The sequence below is a fragment of the Apteryx mantelli genome, chromosome 11 (genome assembly GCF_036417845.1).
Source record: "Apteryx mantelli isolate bAptMan1 chromosome 11, bAptMan1.hap1, whole genome shotgun sequence".
Classification (NCBI taxonomy): Eukaryota; Metazoa; Chordata; class Aves; order Apterygiformes; family Apterygidae; genus Apteryx; species Apteryx mantelli.
Genome location: NC_089988.1, coordinates 28,962,732 through 28,968,940, shown reverse-complemented (window position 1 = coordinate 28,968,940; position 6,209 = coordinate 28,962,732).

Genomic DNA, 6,209 nt, shown 5'->3' with positions numbered 1-6,209 from the left:
GGCCTAGCAGGCACTGAGCCACCACTGACCTCACAACCACAAACAGCACCCACGCACCTAGCACTGGCCTAGCAGGCACTGAGCCACCACTGACCTCACAATTGAAAACAGCACCCACGCACCTAGCACTGGCCTAGGAGGCACTGAGACACAAGTGACCTCACAACCACAAACAGCACCCACGCACCTAGCACTGGCCTAGCAGGCACTGAGCCACCACTGACCTCACAACCACAAACAGCAGCCACGCACCTAGCACTGGCCTAGCAGGCACTGAGCCACCACTGACCTCACAACCACAAACAGCAGCCACGCACCTAGCACTGGCCTAGCAGGCACTGAGCCACCACTGACCTCACAACCACAAACAGCAGCCACGCACCTAGCAGGCCCTGAGCCACCACTGACCTCACAACCACAAACAGCAGCCACGCACCTAGCACTGGCCTAGCAGGCACTGAGCCACCACTGACCTCACAACCACAAACAGCAGCCACGCACCTAGCAGGCACTGAGCCACCACTGACCTCACAACCACAAACAGCACCCACGCACCGAGCGCTAGACTAGCAGGCACTGAGCCACCACTGACCTCACAATTGAAAAGAGCAGCCACGCACCTAGCACTGGCCTAGCAGGCACTGAGCCACCACTGACCTCACAACCACAAACAGCAGCCACGCACCTACCACTGGCCTAGCAGGCACTGAGCCACCACTGACCTCACAACCACAAACAGCACCCACGCACCTAGCACTGGCCTAGCAGGCACTGAGCCACCACTGACCTCACAACCACAAACAGCAGCCACGCACCTAGCACTGGCCTAGCAGGCACTGAGCCACCACTGACCTCACAACCACAAACAGCAACCACGCAGCTAGCACTGGCCTAGCAAGCACTGAGCCACCACTGACCTCACAACCACAAACAGCACCCACGCACCTAGCACTGGCCTAGCAGGCACTGAGCCACCACTGACCTCACAACCACAAACAGCACCCACGCACCTAGCACTGACCTAGCAGGCACTGAGCCACCACTGACCTCACAACCACAAACAGCACCCACGCACCTAGCACTGGCCTAGCAGGCACTGAGCCACCACTGACCTCACAACCACAAACAGCACCCACGCACCTAGCACTGGCCTAGCAGGCACTGAGCCACCACGGACCTCACAACCACAAACAGCACCCACGCACCTAGCACTGGCCTAGCAGGCACTGAGCCACCACTGACCTCACAACCACAAACAGCAGCCACACACCTAGCACTGGCCTAGCAGGCACTGAGCCACCACTGACCTCACATTTGAAAACAGCAGCCACGCAACTAGCACTGGCCTAGCAGGCACTGAGCCACCACTGACTTCAAAACCACAAACAGCACCCACGCACCTAGCACTGGCCTAGCAGGCACTGAGCCACCACTGACCTCACAACCACAAACAGCAACCACGCACCTAGCACTGGCCTAGCAGGCACTGAGCCACCACTGACCTCACAATTGAAAACAGCAGCCACGCACCTAGCACTGGCCTAGCAGGCACTGAGCCACCACTGACCTCACAACCACAAACAGCAGCCACGCACCTAGCACTGGCCTAGCAGGCACTGAGCCACCACTGACCTCACAACCACAAACAGCACCCACGCACCTAGCACTGGCCTAGCAGGCACTGAGCCACCACTGACCTCACAACCACAAACAGCACCCACGCACCTAGCACTGGCCTAGCAGGCACTGAGCCACCACTGACCTCACAACCACAAACAGCACCCACGCACCTACCACTGGCCTAGCAGGCACTGAGCCACCACTGACCTCACAATTGAAAACAGCAGCCACGCACCTAGCACTGGCCTAGCAGGCACTGAGCCACCACTGACCTCACAACCACCAACAGCAGCCACGCACCTAGCACTGGCCTAGCAGGCACTGAGCCACCACTGACCTCACAACCACAAACAGCAGCCACGCACCTAGCACTGGCCTAGCAGGCACTGAGCCACCACTGACCTCACAACCACAAACAGCAGCCACGCACCTAGCACTGGCCTAGCAGGCACTGAGCCACCACTGACCTCACAACCACAAACAGCACCCACGCACCTAGCACTGGACTAGCAGGCACTGAGCCACCACTGACCTCACAACCACAAACAGCACCCACGCACCTAGCACTGGCCTAGCAGGCACTGAGCCACCACTGACCTCACAACCACAAACAGCAGCCACGCACCTCGCACTGGCCTAGCAGGCACTGAGCCACCACTGACCTCACAACCACAAACAGCACCCACGCACCTAGCACTGGCCTAGCAGGCACTGAGCCACCACTGACCTCACAACCACAAACAGCACCCACGCACCTCGCACTAGCCTAGCAGGCACTGAGCCACAAGTGACCTCACAATTGAAAACAGCAGCCACGCACCTAGCACTGGCCTAGCAGGCACTGAGCCACCACTGACCTCACAACCACAAACAGCAGCCACGCACCTAGCACTGGCCTAGCAGGCACTGAGCCACCACTGACCTCACAACCACAAACAGCACCCACGCACCTAGCACTGGCCTAGCAGGCACTGAGCCACCACTGACCTCACAACCACAAACAGCACCCACGCACCTAGCACTGGCCTAGCAGGCACTGAGCCACCACTGACCTCACAACCACAAACAGCAGCCACGCACCTAGCACTGGCCTAGCAGGCACTGAGCCACCACTGACCTCACAACCACAAACAGCAGCCACGCACCTAGCACTGGCCTAGCAGGCACTGAGCCACCACTGACCTCACAACCACAAACAGCAGCCACACACCTAGCACTAGCCTAGCAGGCACTGAGCCACCACTGACCTCACATTTGAAAACAGCAGCCACGCAACTAGCACTGGCCTAGCAGGCACTGAGCCACCACTGACTTCACAACCACAAACAGCAGCCACGCACCTAGCACTGGCTTAGCAGGCACTGAGCCACCACTGACCTCACAACCACAAACAGCAGCCACGCACCTAGCACTGGCCTAGCAGGCACTGAGCCACCACTGACCTCACAATTGAAAACAGCAGCCACGCACCTAGCACTGGCCTAGCAGGCACTGAGCCACCACTGACCTCACAACCACAAACAGCACCCACGCACCTAGCACTGGCCTAGAAGGCACTGAGCCACCACTGACCTCACAACCACAAACAGCAGCCACGCACCTACCACTGGCCTAGCAGGCACTGAGCCACCACTGACCTCACAATTGAAAACAGCAGCCACGCACCTTGCACTGGCCTAGCAGGCACTGAGCCACCACTGACCTCACAACCACCAACAGCAGCCACGCACCTAGCACTGGCCTAGCAGGCACTGAGCCACCACTGACCTCACAATTGAAAACAGCAGCCACGCACCTAGCACTGGCCTAGCAGGCACTGAGCCACCACTGACCTCACAACCACCAACAGCAGCCACGCACCTAGCACTGGCCTAGAAGGCACTGAGCCACCACTGACCTCACAACCACAAACAGCAGCCACGCACCTAGCACTGGCCTAGCAGGCACTGAGCCACCACTGACCTCACAATTGAAAACAGCAGCCACGCACCTTGCACTGGCCTAGCAGGCACTGAGCCACCACTGACCTCACAACCACCAACAGCAGCCACGCACCTAGCACTGGCCTAGCAGGCACTGAGCCACCACTGACCTCACAACCACAAACAGCAGCCACGCACCTAGCACTGGCCTAGCAGGCACTGAGCCACCACTGACCTCACAACCACAAACAGCACCCACGCACCTAGCACTGGCCTAGCAGGCACTGAGCCACCACTGACCTCACAACCACAAACAGCACCCACGCACCTAGCACTGGCCTAGCAGGCACTGAGCCACCACTGACCTCACAACCACAAACAGCAGCCACGCACCTAGCACTGGCCTAGCAGGCACTGAGCCACCACTGACCTCACAACCACAAACAGCAGCCACACACCTAGCACTAGCCTAGCAGGCACTGAGCCACCACTGACCTCACATTTGAAAACAGCAGCCACGCAACTAGCACTGGCCTAGCAGGCACTGAGCCACCACTGACTTCACAACCACCAACAGCACCCACGCACCTAGCACTGGCCTAGCAGGCACTGAGCCACCACTGACCTCACAACCACAAACAGCAGCCACGCACCTAGCACTGGCCTAGCAGGCACTGAGCCACCACTGACCTCACAATTGAAAACAGCAGCCACGCACCTAGCACTGGCCTAGCAGGCACTGAGCCACCACTGACCTCACAACCACCAACAGCAGCCACGCACCTAGCACTGGCCTAGAAGGCACTGAGCCACCACTGACCTCACAACCACAAACAGCAGCCACGCACCTACCACTGGCCTAGCAGGCACTGAGCCACCACTGACCTCACAATTGAAAACAGCAGCCACGCACCTTGCACTGGCCTAGCAGGCACTGAGCCACCACTGACCTCACAACCACCAACAGCAGCCACGCACCTAGCACTGGCCTAGCAGGCACTGAGCCACCACTGACCTCACAATTGAAAACAGCAGCCACGCACCTAGCACTGGCCTAGCAGGTACTGAGCCACCACGGACCTCACAACCACAAACAGCAGCCACGCACCTAGCACTGGCCTAGCAGGCACTGAGCCACCACTGACCTCACAATTGAAAACAGCAGCCACGCACCTAGCACTGGCCTAGCAGGCACTGAGCCACCACTGACCTCACAACCACAAACAGCACCCACGCACCTAGCACTGGCCTAGCAGGCACTGAGCCACCACTGACCTCACAACCACAAACAGCACCCACGCACCTAGCACTGGCCTAGCAGGCACTGAGCCACCACTGACCTCACAACCACAAACAGCACCCACGCACCTAGCACTGGCCTAGCAGGCACTGAGCCACCACTGACCTCACAACCACAAACAGCAGCCACGCACCTAGCACTGGCCTAGCAGGCACTGAGCCACCACTGACCTCACAACCACAAACAGCAGCCACGCACCTAGCACTGGCCTAGCAGGCACTGAGCCACCACTCACCTCACAACCACAAACAGCAGCCACGTACCTAGCACTGGCCTAGCAGGCACTGAGCCACCACTGACCTCACAATTGAAAAGAGCACCCACGCACCTAGCACTGGCCTAGCAGGCACTGAGCCACCACTGACCTCACAACCACAAACAGCAGCCACGCACCTAGCACTGGCCTAGCAGGCACTGAGCCACCACTGACCTCACAACCACCAACAGCACCCACGCACCTAGCACTGGCCTAGCAGGCACTGAGCCACCACTGACCTCACAACCACAAACAGCACCCACGCACCTAGCACTGGCCTAGCAGGCACTGAGCCACCACTGACCTCACAACCACAAACAGCACCCACGCACCTAGCACTGGCCTAGCAGGCACTGAGCCACCACTGACCTCACAACCACAAACAGCACCCACGCACCTAGCACTGGCCTAGCAGGCACTGAGCCACCACTGACCTCACAACCACAAACAGCACCCACGCACCTCGCACTGGCCTAGCAGGCACTGAGCCACCACTGACCTCACAACCACAAACAGCACCCACGCACCTAGCACTGGCCTAGCAGGCACTGAGCCACCACTGACCTCACAACCACAAACAGCAGCCACGCACCTAGCACTGGCCTAGCAGGCACTGAGCCACCACTGACCTCACAATTGAAAACAGCAGCCACGCACCTAGCACTGGCCTAGCAGGCACTGAGCCACCACTGACCTCACAACCACAAACAGCAGCCACGCACCTAGCAATGGCCTAGCAGGCACTGAGCCACCACTGACCTCACAACTGAAAACAGCAGCCACGCACCTAGCACTGGCCTAGCAGGCACTGAGCCACCACTGACCTCACAACCACAAACAGCACCCACGCACCTAGCACTGGCCTAGCAGGCACTGAGCCACCACTGACCTCACAACCACAAACAGCAGCCACGCACCTAGCACTGGCCTAGCAGGCACTGAGCCACCACTGACCTCACAACCACAAACAGCAGCCACGCACCTAGCACTGGCCTAGCAGGCACTGAGCCACCACTGACCTCAAAACCACAAACGGCAACCACGCACCTAGCACTGGCCTAGCAGGCACTGAGCCACCACTGACCTCACAATTGAAAACAGCAGCCACGCA